General features: G+C 31.6%; 1 protein-coding gene across 6 annotated transcripts in view; it reads left to right on the top strand.

Moving 5' to 3' along the window:
- Positions 1-16,572, top strand: part of FAM214A (family with sequence similarity 214 member A) — a 117,276-nt gene that overhangs the window by 28,033 nt on the left and 72,671 nt on the right. The gene's annotated exons all lie outside the window — the stretch shown is intronic.

Here is a 16,572-nt window from a genome sequence, read left to right as displayed (position 1 = left end):
ACTGATAGATTTCCTGTTTTCTTAGAGTATACTGATTATAATTTAATATTTTATTGATTCCTTGTCATCATTAACACCAATTTTTATGCTCAGTGAGGCATTGGGATATTCAGTGTATTTTGGCTTTATACTAAGTATACTTTATACTATACTAAGCCTTAGGCATTTTGTATGTATGTGTGGTTTTACTTTATTAGTTTGTCCATATTGATTTTTACCGAATATTGTTGCCACCAAGTTTGCTTCTTTTGACTTTCAACCTTTTATAGCCTGAGAAACAGACATAAGTTTGTGTAAAAAAAAAAAAAAAATGTCTAAAATAAGTGAGTAAAGTTTTGAATGAAAGTCTAAAGATCTCTCTCCTGAATAGTCATAAGTTTTTATGTATAGACTTGGTGACAATCTATTTTGGCTACTTGAATGCCCTTCTTACGTTTACTTAATGGTTTTTATTTTTTTGTCTTAGTGTTATTGTTTATGGTGGTAATTTAATGGCATGAAAATCCATAGACTGAAGTCAACTTGAATTTAGGAAATTAAAAAACAGTTTATTGATCAATAAGAAGAAAAAGTCAAGCTGCTAGTTTATCAGCCAGCTATTTCATGTATTTTTAGGCAGTCTGCAGTGTTTGTACTGTGGGGCTAAAACACTGAATCCATGATTTTGTGTGTAGCTGGTCAAAGTAATGACATCAAACTCAAGTAGAAACAAGCCCTTAAAATCTGTGAACCACAGATTGACTTGGAAAACTGTATTATATTGTATCATACTGTATTCATTTATTTTGTTACAACTTCTGATTTGGACTGCACTTAGGTGAGTTATGAGCCATGGGCCCCTTTGTGATCTGCAACCCACAATGAGTTGATGTAGTTTAATTTTTTTTTTCCTCCATTGCACAATTGTCTAGTGATGAGTTTCCAAACACAGTTATCCTTGAAGGACCAGTCCATCTGTACAGACCATTAAGAAGTTTATATTCAAGGTCTTTCCAGCTTAGTAGGACGTGCCAGAGATTGTCCTTTGTTGGCATAAACTTTGAGTACCCAAGGTCACTGCATCACAATATATCAGAGGATATCTTTAATGGATATCAACATTCACATTAAAACACATTATTAGTAAGACAAACACAAATGTTTTTATATATTATCCAATATAGAGCATGTTTTCAAACAATAGGAAGTAATCAAGTGACTTGATTCTATTTCTTATAGATTTATAGGAAGTTAACTGGTCATATCTTTCTGTGCTCTGGCTCTGAATGTTAAAGTAAAAGATATTGCTGAGAAATTATAAAAGCATTAGGATACTTGACTTTGGATAAAATTAATTTCTATGTAATATTAACCTCTATATTGTTTTAGTTTCAATATGTTATTCCAGGCAAATGTGGATTTTGATGCAGGTCATATCTGGGAATGTTAGATGTTAAGAATGATGGTGACTAAAAGGCCTGGAGCTGTACAGATGTAAAGATTAAATAGGAATATGGTTCTGCCATATACTTCAGAGTATATGAGCATACTTTTGTTCCCATTAGTGAATCAGTTAGGAAGTATTTATTGAGTGCCTCTTCTGTATATATAGCACAATGTAAAATTCTCTAGTACAGCAAATATAAAATAAAATCTTTATCTGCAAAAACCTTAAAATATTTAATGCCTTACTAATTTCCAATTGAAATATCTGCACAAAAAATGTCTTTATTGAACTAACTTATTTTTCATAGGACTTAATGGTTTTGTCTATAAAAAGGAATATTTTAAAATAGTACAAGATTTATTCTTTCATTTAAAAAATAAAAATTCAAAAATATCAAAGAAGTACATAGTATAACAATATGGGTAATATATTTTCAATACAGATGCATTAATTATCATTTAATGTCCACAAAAGATAATGATAGCATATTTGTTTTAAACTTTCAGTTTAGGCTTTGTAATAATAATCTCTTACTTTTGTTAGAATTGTTTTTCTTTGAAAGAATTGGTTAAGCATATCTGCCTCTCAAGTATGAAATATGTAATTCACATGAAATTCAGCAAATAAGTGAAATGTATTAAATGAAAATGAGAATTTCATTTGTAGCCAATAATAAAAATAAAACTTGGTATAAGCCATTTAACAAATCACTAGATTATTTGAAATTATAACATAGAGCTGCTAATTGTTTTTCTTTGATACTGATAAAAAATCCCACTACTAACCTATGAGCTTTTGAGGTCAACAGAAATAAGAATGGAAAAATGATGAGGAGAAAGAAAAATTGCATAGTGTTAATATTAGTTAAATTGTCTGTGAAATTTTTTCATAAGATGGAGCAACAGAAATTCTAGAAGACAGAGATAAAGAAAAGATAAAATCAAATCAGTAAAGCGTTTTAATAAATTGACAAATAATTCCATTAACATAATGGATTAATCTCTCCATTTAGGATCAAAAATTAGGTAGAAGACAGTAAGAATTTAGGCCAAACATTAATTGAAAAATAGAAGTATTTGAAAAATATGAATAGAAAAATTATCTTTTCATATGAGACTTAGGAAATTATTGGGTAGCATGATAGAAAGGAGGTAGTTCAACTACATGTATGTTTACTTTTCTACTCATGTCAAAAATTGACTATGCTGGTCTATTATCCATTTGCATTGATGGCTCTTTTTATATAGGCACTGTCAAGTAATCATTGGCTCACTGTATTTTTTGACATTTAAATATTTAAGAGATTGACAAAGATGGTCCCTGGCTGATGTTTTGACCTGTCATCTAGTAAGAAGAAAGGTATCTAGTACGATGAAAACTGTCATTTCTTTTGAAATGATGAGGAAATAAGATACTTGGGGAACTGAGGAAAAGCTGATAGGAGAATTGAGACTCTTAATGTGCCATGTGCATTACTAAAAAAAAAAAAAAAAAAACAAGCTTGATTTCTCCTTTGAGAAGAATTCAGGGGTCAGGCCACTGTGACATCAAAAGAGAAAAGGGAAGCCAAAATCAAGTATTTAAGAATTAGGTTGTTTACTCATCTTCCTTTGTCAATCTCTATTGTCTTATCTAACCATGTATATAGATTATCTTTCCTTTGAGTCAAAGATTTATAAAATTTATAATATAAATCATTAAGTTGTATGTAGTTTGTTTTTAATATTGACATAGCTTTTGGTTTTGTTTTATTTTTTTAAGGGGAAAAAACTGATTTGTAACCTGAAACTAATTATAATCAAGGTAGATTGCAAATTGTTACTAAGTATAAGTAACCTGTGTGTAATTAATACCTATTTTTTCCCTTTTCTAATCTCTATATATTGTCTACATATTATCTGATTAAAATTTTATCATTCCATTGAGAGATTGAATTGTTAATAAAAAACTTACTTCCTGCTTAACCAGAAACCTAACTTATTTTGACATTAGTTGAGCATCTTTAACTGCCTTTTAGTAAACTGAGAGAAAAAGAGAGTGGTTGGAAACAGAGCATTGATTTCTAAAGTTTTTTGTTTTTGTTTTTGTTTTTTTTTAAATAAACTTAAACAGAATGGTTTCTGTGAAAATAATCCCAAAGGGTGATAAGAGTATTGAAATAAATTTCCTTGAATAATGACTAAAGACACCTAATAATCTCTGAGTAAATAACTGTTTCATTTTTCTCTCCTTTTGGGAAATCACTTTTAAAATTAATAGTTAAAATACTATTGTAAAATAATCCATATATACAGATTTGATATTAAAATTAAATTAGATAAAAGAAAACTTTCTGAAGTCTTACTTCTACTTTAAAATATTAAAAACGATTACTTACAAATGAAAGAATAACAATAGAAAGAAATAGGTAATAAAGTAAATATAATGGTAGAGTTAGTAGTCATAGCTTCTGTTCTCAGCTTTACTACTAATAATTAGTAACACAATTCAGGCTATAGTAGCTTCTTTGTGCTTTACTAATATATATACATATATATATACATATACATATATATATATATATATCTGTAAAATAGATCTAATAAGTGCTTATTAAGCAATATGATTAATCACCAACATTTAAATAGCATGTTAAGATTTACAAAGCATTTTTACACATATTAGGCAGATAGGTTCCTCAATGGCTAAAGCACCAGGCCTGGATTCAGAAAGATCTTAGTTCAGATCCAATCTCAGACATTTATTAGCTGTGTGCCCCTGGGGAAGAAACTTACTTTGTTTGCCTTAATTTTCTCATCTGTAAAATGAGCTGGAGAAGGAAATGACAAACTACTCTAGTGTCCTTGCCAAGAAACTTCAAAATTCACAGAGTCACAGAGTCAGATAAAACAGAAACAACTGAACAACAAAATTATACATATTGTCTCATTTGATCCTCAAATAACTCTGTAGGGCATGTAATTTAGTTGTTATCATCCCCAACTCACAAATGAGGCAACCAAATTCATCCTTTGCTGATTACCCAATCCTCTGGGAGCCAGTATCAAAATAACTTGAAACCTTATAGAGAGTCTTTGGACTCAGAAGTAGAAGAATTGAAGAAATTGTAAAAAGCAATGACAGCTTAGTTGAGATGACCTAGAGATCAAGTCCAAGTCACTCTGCCTCAGTGGTGGCCACATGACCAAAAATATTCAGTTTCATTTCTTATACTGACTGAAATTCTGCTAATTAGAATAAAAAATATATTTTAAAAATGCCAGACTTAGCCGTGTAACCCTAGGCAAGTCACTTAACCTCAAATGACTGCAAAAATAAAAATGTCAGGAATAGAAGAGGCTAAATTAGATATTAGTTATTTGTTTCTTTGGTGTAAAGTAATAAAATTTAGTTGTTTTTCTCCATAAGCATCTAGATAAGATAAGCTAGACTGGGAAAATGAGAATTTTGATGGTTCAAGGAAAGGTAATTTGAAACATTAAATGTGTAATATGAGGAGGGTGCCACAGTTCTTAAAAGTAGCTTGAGAGAATTGGGAACATGAAGAAGGAGGATACAAGAAGGATGTTTTGTCTAATGTTGCATTTGTGTCATGATTTACTCATTCAGCAGGCATTTGTTATATACCTATTTGTTATGTACCTATAGTCTATGCACAGAACTAGGCTTTGGTTATACAGAGATAAAAATGAAATAGGTCTTGCCCTCAAGGTGCTCATATTGTACAGGGGAACATAATTTACATATAAAAACATGTTCATGATATTCAGTATAAATTAAAGGTAATTTTGGAGGTAAAAGTATTATCAGCTTTATGGGGATTATAATCAACCCATTCAGAAAACACAGACCATTAGTACTTTATGTTAACTTATTACTAATTTTGTGAACAGATCTATGGAACTTTATTATTATTTATAAGATTATTGCTATAGAAAAATATTTTTTCTAATTTCAGACAACAGATTTACAAATATTTAGAGCACAATCTTATTTCATGTTTTTCACTTTCATGCCAATGTCCATATCTGTATATAGTCCATTTCCATGTCAAAAATTCACTTTCTATTGAGTCTCACTTAGAAAAATTCTTGTTTTAAAGGAATTTATTCATAGATAGTTTGGATCTGTTGATGGAAATGTAATTTCCAAACTGAGAGTTCCCAACTCTGAAAAAATAATACAACTTTCATTTGTTCATGTTAATATATTTTCATCTGACATTCCCTAGGTCTTCCAGTAAGATAATTAAAATATTAAATTTACTAAAATTCTCAAGGATTTTTCAGGATATTTATTCATAGTCCCCTAAACCCTGAGGTAGGTAGAGGTATACTTTTCATAAAATCAAAGAAAATATGAATTCTTTAACTCTTTATATAGCAAACTTGATTTCATCCAGGAGGGTAGAACAAAGAAGTGAATTTCAACCTATATTCTGTAATATAAGCTGAAGCTGTGTTAGATCATGAAAGGAAATGAAATCTAGATCTCTCCAAAGAATGCTACCATCTTTGTGCTCTCTCCTGAAATTTAAATCTGAGTACTATCTAATTCTGTAGCTAAATTTGACTATTAGAAGGTCAACTTTTCCAGTAATTAGGGTACAAAATATTCAAGGTTTTAGAGATTATCCCGGTAGTCTGAATTACATGCAAAAACTGATATGAAGTTTCCTGGCTTAGTACATAAACATAGAAGCCTCACTTCCAAAATATAAACTTAATTTTATTTGAGGAAAGATACTATAGGAAATACTGGTTCTGCTTCCCCCATAGATAGATAGATATCTATATCTATATCTCTATATCTATATCTATATATATCTTATATATATAATATATATTATATATATCCCTATATCAATATCTTTGGGGGATTCAGAAATTTAAATTCCTTAAGTGTAACATAGCCTCTTGTCATCAAAAGGCTATTCAATACTATATATAATATAGTATAGAATAGAAAGTGGGAGACCCCATCATTGCCAGGCTAACACAAAATTGCAGGTTTTAGGAAAACTAGCTACTTAAATAATTTATTTTGTAGGGGATATTGAATTTGCAAATATGCAGTAGAGTCTGAGAAATTAGAAGTTATAGAATATGTGTAATTTTACAGCCTTAAAATGATGCTGAACTAACATTTTTCATCCCTAAATTTTCCAAAATGACAAAATAATGCCAGAGTAATCCTAAAGATTTATCTGGTGCTTTCCTTGGCTGTTGATTTGGACCCTTTTTTCTTTTACCTATGACCTTTACCTTGTCCACTCCTCTTTGGTGACGATACTTTGTAGTAAGAGACTATGCTCTTAAAGTAAGACTTCAAAGAAGAAATAATGTGCCCTAACTTCTCCTCTCTCACTTTTTTAGATGAGGAAATAGATTTAATGTTGTTCTCCAGGAACAGCTGGAACTAGAACCCAGGTTTTTTGATTCTCAGACTAATGTTGTTTTATTGTACCACTGCCTCCTAGAAAAATACTGTTGTCCTCAAGTTAATGGAATTAGTCTTCTAGCTTTCCTTAGGGAGTCGGAAGGAAAACTGATATTCAGATGAGGGACTAGCTCCTGTCTTCTTTATCCTTCAGCCCTCTGAAGCCATTTATAGGAGACCAAATGGCAGCTTACTCTTCTCAACTGGGAAACTACAGTGAAAGATTGGGGTTTCTTGGACCATGTCTTCAGATGCTTTCTGATTTAAAGAAATGCAGAGAAACTATTGAAAGGAGGAAGTGACTTGTCCCTAAGTGATATTAAATTATCTGCTATTATGTTTCTGACTCATAGTGTGCTCTAAAATTAGTTATTTCATGGTTACTGTGCAAATTAGAACTTTTTAAAAAAAGGTATAAAATTAGTAGGAATGAATTTTGTTGCAACAATACAAAGAAAACACATTTTGTTATAACTTGGAGACTTTGTAACGGAATTTGAATCAGATTTAACTTGTACAGCATTAAAAGGAATGATAGAAAACATTTGCTCTGATTGAGTTTTTTTTTTTTTTTTTTAAGTTATTTCGGATTTGGAACCAATAGAACATATGGCTATTTAGCTGAAATTAAGAATGAAATTAAGAGTACACTTATGAATATTACTTAAAAATAGTAATAGCTTTTTAGTTTTCAAAATATCTGCAAAGATAGTTTTCAACATCAACAACATTGCAAACCTTGTGTTCCAATTTTTTTCCTTCCCTTCCCAATCCCCCCCTCTTCTAAACAATAAGTAATCCAATATAGGTTAAACATGTACAATTCTTCCAAACATATTTTTGCATTTATCATACTGCACACAAAAAAAATCAGATCAAAAAGGAAAAAAATTAGGAAAAAGCAAGCAAACAACAACAAAGATGAAAATATTATTTTGTGAGCTACATTCAGTCCCCAATAATCCTCTCTCTGAATGGGGATGGCTCTCTCCATCACAATATTATTGGAATTGCCCTGAATCACCTCATAGTTGAAAAGAGTCGAGTCCATCACAGTTGATCATTGTATAATCTTGTTGTTGCTGGGTCCAGTCTTCTCTTGGTTCTACTTACTTTACACAGCATCAGTTCATATAAGTCTCTCCAGACCTTCCTGAAATCAGTCTGGTGATCATTTCTTATAGAACAATAATATTTCATTACATTCATGTACCATAACTTATTCAGCATTCTCATGAATAATATTCATTTATTAAAGCTTAACTTTTCATATATACTTGATATGTGGTTAAAATGCTAATGCAAGGCATATTCTATTTAGCGTAAATTTTCTGATAAAAGGGAAAAATAATAGTAACAAGATTGTTTATATTTTGTTTTACATTATTTGAGATAGTTACCAGTTAATCCAAACTTTTAACAGATGATAAAAAAAATCATTCATATTTCATATTGAAATGCATTATTTTATCTTCACAGTTACATTTTGATAATTATAAATATTGAATGACCAGAAATAACAATGTTTTTCCTTTGCCACAATGCTTTTCTTTCTTTTTTTTTTCTTTTTTCTGAGGCAATTGGGGTTAAGTGACTTGCCCAGGATCACACAGCTAGGACATGTCAAGTGTCTGAGGTCAGATTTGAACTTGGGTCCTCCTAACTTCAGGGCTGGTGCTCTATCCACTGCACCACCTAGCTGCCCCACAATGCTTTTCTTTAAATAAATATATGAAAGATGAGAAGTCAGATTTGTATATAGAGAATGGGGCGTAGTTGTTTGTAGCAGTTGAATCTGTGAAAGTGAATGAAATCTTTGAGAGGTGCTATAATTGAACATAGCATATTTTTACAGTGATATTATATGTCTTAGCTTTGAGAGTTAAAACTTCATACACTTTTTTATCCAGTTAATTTATGTATTGTAGTTTATAATTGGATTATAGGAAGTCATTGTATTTGGTTTTTATCTGCAGGATTTGTTAGAGAATATCTCTAAAAGCCATATATGACAAAAAGGCAGGGAAAGGTTGAGCTCTATATCATGGGAGGGAATGTTCATATTGACTATATTGTGGATCTGTCAAAGTATGATTTTATTAATGTATTATTTGTATTTGCTATAGATTTTTCAAACCTATTGAAATCTTTGTGTAAAATGACTAATTTTAAATATTTTCATTAAATTTATTTCTTCAATTAACAAAAATTGGTTCTCTTTTTGTATTTATGGTTTTTTTCCTCTTTGATTTCTTCAGTATATAGACTTGTAAGTAGTATTGTATTTCTGCTTGAGTCAAAGGGTATATACAGTTTACAGTAACTTTTAAAGCATCATTTATTTCAAATTGCTTTCCAAAATAGGTGGATATAATCCACAGTTTCACCAACGGAGGTTGGGGGAGGAGGGTATTAATGTAGCTGTTTTCTTGTAGCCCCTCCAATATTTTGACAATTGCTAGGGTGTTTTTTTGGGCAAATTGGTGAATCTCTTAGAAATGAGGTAAAACTTCAGAGTTGCTTCAATTTCTCTCATTCTTAGTGATTTATATATATATATTTTAAATATGGTTATTGATAACTTGAACTTTTGTAAATCAAAATTATTCATTTCATCTTCCGACCTTCCTTTGCTTGGTCATATGAAGTCTTTCCCTATTCAAATATGAAAGATAATTTTTTCTTCCTATTTTATTTATGATGTCGTAAGTTCATTTGGAACTTATTTTGGCATGGGGGGTGTTATTGTTTATGTCTACTTTTCTGCCAGGCTGATTTCCAGTTTTTCCAGCAGTTTTTATCACATAAAAAATTCTTACTCCCATTGTTTGGTTCTTTGAATTCATGGAACAGCAGGCTACTCTATATTGTATATGATCTTTACTGGTCATCTTAAACTAGTACCAATTTTAAAATATAATATGTAATTTTAATATTCATTCTTGAATATTTAATTTTCTTCCCCTATTCCCTTTCCCATCCATTGAAAAAGCAATAATATGTTACACATGTGGAGTATTGTAAAACATTTCCATGTTATCAATATTGAAAAAAATTTTCTTGCATAATTCCAATAGATTTGGGATGAAAAGGGCCATCCACATCCAGAGAACTATGGAGACCAATCAAAGAATAATATTTTTTACCTTTTTTGTTTTGTTTGCTTTTTTCTTTCTTGTGTTTCTATTTCCTTTTTGATCTTATTTTTCTTACACATGACAAATGTGGAAATGTGTTTAATGGGGTTTGACCTGTATCAGATTGCTGTCTTGGGAAGGGGGACGTGAGGAAGAAAGGGAGAGAAAATTTGGAACAGAAAATCTTACAAAAAGAATATTAAAAACTGTTTTTACATGTATTTGGAAAAATAAAAAAAAAATCCTGGATCATTGTATTGATTTAGAGTGGCAAAGTCTTTCACAATTGATCATTGTTCAGTGTTGTTCTTATTGTGTATAAAGTTCTCATGGTTCTGTTTTCTTTACTTTGTATCAGTTCATATATATTTCCCAATGTTTTTCTGAAACCATCCTGCTCATCATTTCTTATCACACAGCATTAATTCCATCACAATCATACCACAGTTTGGTCAACCATTCCCCAATTGGTGGCCATTTCATCAATTTCTAATTTTTGCCACAAAAAAAGTGCCAAAGTTTAGATGATTATTGATTTGTAGTGCAATTTGAGTTTTGCTAATTCATTATCCAGAATATCTGCCAGGAGTTAGGAGACAGTAAACATCCTTTTGACAATTGCAGTGCAATTTGGTTACAACCACTGCAAAACAGGTTTAAAGATAAGACTTAGCCAAGGACTACAATAGCACCTACTTTGTAAAAAGCAGAATTGGAGTTAGACCAGGTAGGACAGCTTTATGTAAACTCTTACAACCTTTTTAGGAGTGATGGTTTTTCTTTATGGAGATAGCTTTTAAAGATGCTGCTTCCCCTTCTTTCTCAATTGAGGCCTAAAATAACAGTCAATAACCCTTATTCATGGGTCTCAAGTAAGGTTTGAGGGAGCACAATCCTTTGATTTCTTTGTTGCAATTAAAAAAAAAAAATTCCTTCAATTTCAGGTGAACACCACCCCAGAGAATATTTATCATTCACCTTCTTTGTTTACTATCTTCCCCTTTTGTTCTCTTACGTCCTTTTTAAGGCTAAGGATGGATATAGAGTATTTTTTATTTTCAAAGTATTGGGATTGCACCATTTTGGTCCTTTAGACCCTTTCCCCTAATACTTAAGAATCTGTTGGTTATATCATATCATAATTGAAATCTTTTTTTTACAGTAAACCCAAAATTAAATTATTTTGTGCTGAGGTTTTGCTTTTTTGATAATATAGTTTTCATCATATTACTCCTTTTTGGAAAACCCTACAATAGTTAGTTTTTTTTTAAATTATACTAAAGCCAAATTTTTTTGATTAAGATTTTCTATAAACATCTCGATTATCTATCTCACATTTGCTCTCCAAACAAGACCCTCCCCCCATCAGTAACATTTCTTTATTTATGTCCCATTCTTGTGACATGTTTATTTCAAGTTCTATGCTTTTGCTTGAATGTTCCTTCTCCTTCCACCCACCTGTCCTCCTACTTTTATAGTCTCTGTTTCTGTAAATCTTATCCATCCTTTAAGATACAAATATGGCTCACTTGCTTTATAAAGCTTTTTGTTATAGTCCAAACTAGTATCTTTTAAACTGATTATCTAGTGAATCTTTTTAAGATGATTATATTTTTCATAGTATTAGATAGGTAAGAGAGTAAAGATAATCATTTTCTATTTTTTTTTTTTAAGAACCTATTATAGTCTGGACCAAGGAAATGAAACTATAGAATATCATGTACCCAAGGAATAACACCAATTATCTAAAACTATGCACAAATTTCTACTTTAAAGGCAAACTGTCTACAAAACCAAAAAAAGAATAAGAGAAATTAAAAGTTAATAGAATAGTCCAATATGAACTTGAAAAAAAATTGAGGCATTGCCAAAAAAATTAAATTAGACTAACGGTATATTCCTGTTTTTGTAATTCTCCTGGTCAAAATCCTTTGCTTTCTGTCATACTACTTTCTTAGTTCTACCTATATAAGAATCCATTTTTCATATCATATCTTCATATCTTTTACTAGATAATCATTCATATTGTGCCATCGGTGCCCTTCCAAAGATTCTCTCTTCTTTAAACATTTTTTTAAAAATATAAAATCGGAAAAAAACAAAAACAAAATAGAGAAAAGGAAAACTTGAAGTATTGTTATGTATCCTGCAGAATATCAGGAAGAATTCAAAATATGTAACAAATTTCCATTTCAAGAAAGCATTTTATTCACAACTACCCATCTTTTCTTTGCCTCCTATAGGTTATTCTTCTGTTCTCTGCTGTGCACTTTTTATGTTCTTTTTTTTCCTCTTTTTATCCTCTCCACTTTCTCTAAGCAGGTCTCTGTTTCTCAATTATCTATACATTGTGTCCCACTGCTGCAAAACTACATGTCTTCAGATTATCCTACTCCCTACCCCCTTATTTATTTAGATTTTGGAGGGTGTGTTTATATATATGCATATATATGTGTGTGTATAAAAAAAAAAAATATATATATAGAGAGAGAGAGAGAGAGAGAGAGAGAGTTCCCTATTTAACTCATTGCAGATGTGAGTAGGTTTTCAGAACTACCAGCTCTACCTCCATTTAATGCCTCTGTATTAGTTTTTCTTCTAAACCTCTTTTGTATAGCATAATTACTATTTTCACCTTTTCCTAGACAGTTTTGCTTTTTAGAGTCAAAATATATTGCCACAATCATTCTTTTGAACTACCCAATTACTGATGTCAATCTTAGACATATGGTTTATATTTCCACTTATAAAACAAAACAGTTTGTCCTTGTTGAGTCCCTTGATGTTAATTTTTGATATTGGCTCATATGGTAATTTTTTTATTGAGTTCAGGTTTGGTTGAGAAAAAATTCTGAAAAACCTGTGAATTCATTGAATGTCCGGTATTTTTTTGTTATTATTATTGTTCAATATTAAACTTAGTTTTGCTGGATATATTTTTGGCTGCAGTTCTAGTTCTCTTGATTATCGACATATAATATTCTAGGATCTGCAGACTTATAATATTCTAGGATCTGCAGACTTTTATTGTAGCTGCTGTTAAATGTACAATTCTGATTGTAGCTTCAGCATATTTGAATTTTTTTATTTGCTTATTTGTTTCTTGTAAAATTTTCTCTTTGATTTGTTTTTTTTTTTGTTTTGTTTTGTTTTTTGACATTTAGCAGTAATGTTCCTATGTTTTCCTTGTAGGATCTCTTTGAGGTGGTGATCAGTGGATTTTTTTTTCTATTTCTACTTTCCCCTCATGTTCTATATCACTTTAGAATCATTTTCTTTATTTCTTGTTTATTATATCGTGGGTTTTTGTTTGTTTGTTTTGGTCACAGTTTTCTGGTAGTCCAGTTTTATTGTAATGTCTGGGCTAGCTTTCTGGGGGGGCCTTAGTCTCAGCAGAATAATCACTGTGAGAGTAGTCAGGAATAAAGTCCAAAGTCTTTATTGTCTCCTTCACAGTGTATGTCTGTCATAATCTGACCCAGTCTCTTCTGGCAGTCTGACTCACAGTCTGACTGACTGTCCCCAGTTTCTTCCAGCAGTCTGCCAATCTGCCCAGTCTCCCCCATCGTGCAGGAGACAGGAGAGCCACCACGGGGATAGTCAAAGAATGTAATTATAATTTTCAAAAGATTATTTTTTTCTTTAAATTGGATCTCTTTTTCTAGTTGATTGACTTTATTTTCATTCATTCATCAGTTTTTCCTCTCTTTTGTTTGATTTTTTGAAGTCTCTTTTGAATTTTTCTATAAATTCTGGGTGTGTAACTTATTGTTACTCTTTTTTTTTTTTTTTTTATTGTTACTATTTGAAGTAACTTAATGTTACTTCAGAATCTCTGAAGATGAACCCCATAGTAAGTTTCTGTGTTTGGATTTGTTCTTTTTTTTTTTTTTTTTTTTTTTATGAAAACTTATTAGTGTAATTATATTTCTAATGTTTGTGTGGGAGGGGGTGGTACATCTGGCTTCACTTCAGCTCTCTCTGCTAGCTTAGAACCCCCAACCAAAAGCTCCACCTCCTGCAATGCTGACAGCCAGCAGCAGCCCTGCCCACTGCCTCTGCACTAGTGCACTGGTCTTGTGTGCTGTGCTCTTCTCAACCAGGGTTGCAACTCTGCAGCACAGCTCCACTGGCCTTCCTTCAGTCTTCCTGGATTCAGATCCATAACTCCCCAGGTTCCTAGGAGGTGAACTTTCCTTAAATTGGGGGTGAGACCACTTATGAACCCAGCTATCCCCAGAGTTCCCAGACTATTTCTACAGAGCTAGCCTAAAAGTGTCTATGCCGCACACCTGATTCTATCTCCAATTAAGGGTTGGTCTTCTAGTATTTTCAGGTGCTTCTAGGAGGAATCCTATTTTCCTCAAAACTTATTTGTTTTTCATTGCTAGATCTGTATTGTCATTTCTGGTCTTTCTTAAGATACTGAATGTCCAAGAGGCATCTCAAATTCATTTTTTTTTTTTTTTAATACATGACCAAAACGTTATTTTGCTGTACAAAAAGAATCAGACTCTGAAATATTGTACAATTAGCTTGTGAAGGAAATCAAAAATGCAGGTGTGCATAAATATAGGGATTGGGAATTCAATGTAATGGTTTTTAGTCATCTCCCAGAGTTCTTTTTCTGGACATAGCTGGTTCAGTTCATTACTACTCGATTGGAAATGATTTGGTTGATCTCTTTGCTGAGGATGGCCTGGTCCATCCGAACTGGTCATCATATAGTATTGTTGTTGAAGTATATAATGATCTCCTGGTCCTGCTCATTTCACTCAGCATCAGTTCATGTAAGTCTCTCCAGGCCTTTCTGAAATCATCCTGTTGGTCATTTCTTACAGAACAGTAATATTCCATAATATTCATATACCACAATTTATTCAGCCATTCTCCAACTGATGGACATCCATTCAGTTTCCAGTTTTTAGCCACTACAAAAAGGGCTGAGGCATCTCAAATTCAATGTGTACAATATCACCCCTTCCCTTTCTCCCTCCTCCCTCCATTTTTGTTAAGTATATTGTTATTCTTCAAGCCATAGCCTTGGAGTCATAGTGGTTTTTTTTCTCCTTCTCCCTCATCCCATATAGCTAATCAGTTGAGAAGTCTTGTTGGGATTTTACCTCCACAACATTTCTTACATAAATCCTTTTCTTTACTAGAATCATAACAACCCTAATTAAGTCCTTTTCTTCTCTCACATTCCCTATTGAAGGTATTTAACTTGTTTTCCTATTTTCTAGTTCAGGCATTCTTAATTCTTTTTTGTGTCATGGACAATTTTGAGCCATCTAGTGAAACCAGTGGTGCCTGTCTTAACATTATATTTTAAAAATGCATGAAATAAAACATGTAGGATTACAAAGGTAAACAACTATTTTAAAATACAGATTCTTTTCCCTCTATCCAAGTTCACATATGCCCTGTCCTCAAAATCTTTAGGGGACTGTATACTCTGATTAAAAAACCCTTATTCTAATTTCTCCTTTCTCTGATTCATCCTCCACTCTCCTGCCAAAGGGATATTTCTAAAGTAGGCATATGATCCTGACTCCCCTAATAAACTCTTATTACTGTAAAGGTCAAATGCAAACTCCTTTACTTGGCAGTTAAAGCCCTGTCCAATCTAGCTCCACTCTACCTTTTTATCCTAATTATATATCACACCTCTTAATGTACATTATAATCAGCCAAAATAGACTACTTGCTATTATACATGGGACAACTCCATTACCTGATTTCCATTGTGGTCTGTCCATCCATTCCTGGAATTCACTTCCTTTTCATCTAGTTCATCATAAGCTCATCATATGCTCTATCTTATATAGGAACCCCCAACTGTTTGTGCTTTCACTCTCCATCAGTTATCTTGTTTTTATTTTGTGTATATTTATATATGTACATGTCTCTCCCCTTAGAAAGTAAATTGCTTGGGGCCTGGAACTGTTTGATTATTTATTGTCTTTAATGGTTAGAGACTAGCCTTTGTACTTGGAGCAGCATTGTCTATTGTTAATTGAATAAAACTATTAAACTTAGAATTCATATACAATTCCAGTTTTTCATTATTAAGTTTTGTTGTTGAATGTGCACTATAAAATTTAAAAACCTGCCACATGTATTTCTATCAATTTTAACATTTTTAATAGAGCTGAGGATCATTGCTAAGTATCATGCTGGATAATAGAGATGATAGACATTCAAAAATAATAGAGTAATAGACATCCAAAAGATGTTTGTTTGTCTTTTTTAGGGGGGGAAATTATTGATTTAATGATGAAACTGAATACTTTATAAAGACAGTTATGCAATAGTGATATTAAAGCGTAAGATTAAAAGTTCATTCTTACTTGTTATTATTAACACTTCTTAAATTTCAACAGTGTGCACTAGGCACTGTACAAGACATGGAGTCCTTTAAGCTTAGATTATAAATAACCCTTGTTCTAGGTCATTTTGAGTAATATTAATGATGTCAAAAATAGCAGAGTACATTTTCTTCTTTATTCTTTTGACTTAAGATTTAATAAACAAGTTCCAACTAACAATGTAGGTTATGCAAAATATTGT

The sequence above is a fragment of the Sarcophilus harrisii genome, chromosome 2 (genome assembly GCF_902635505.1).
Source record: "Sarcophilus harrisii chromosome 2, mSarHar1.11, whole genome shotgun sequence".
Lineage (NCBI taxonomy): Eukaryota > Metazoa > Chordata > Mammalia > Dasyuromorphia > Dasyuridae > Sarcophilus > Sarcophilus harrisii.
The sequence above is the reverse complement of the archived record's forward strand: the minus strand, read 5'-3'. Positions and strand labels throughout refer to the sequence as shown.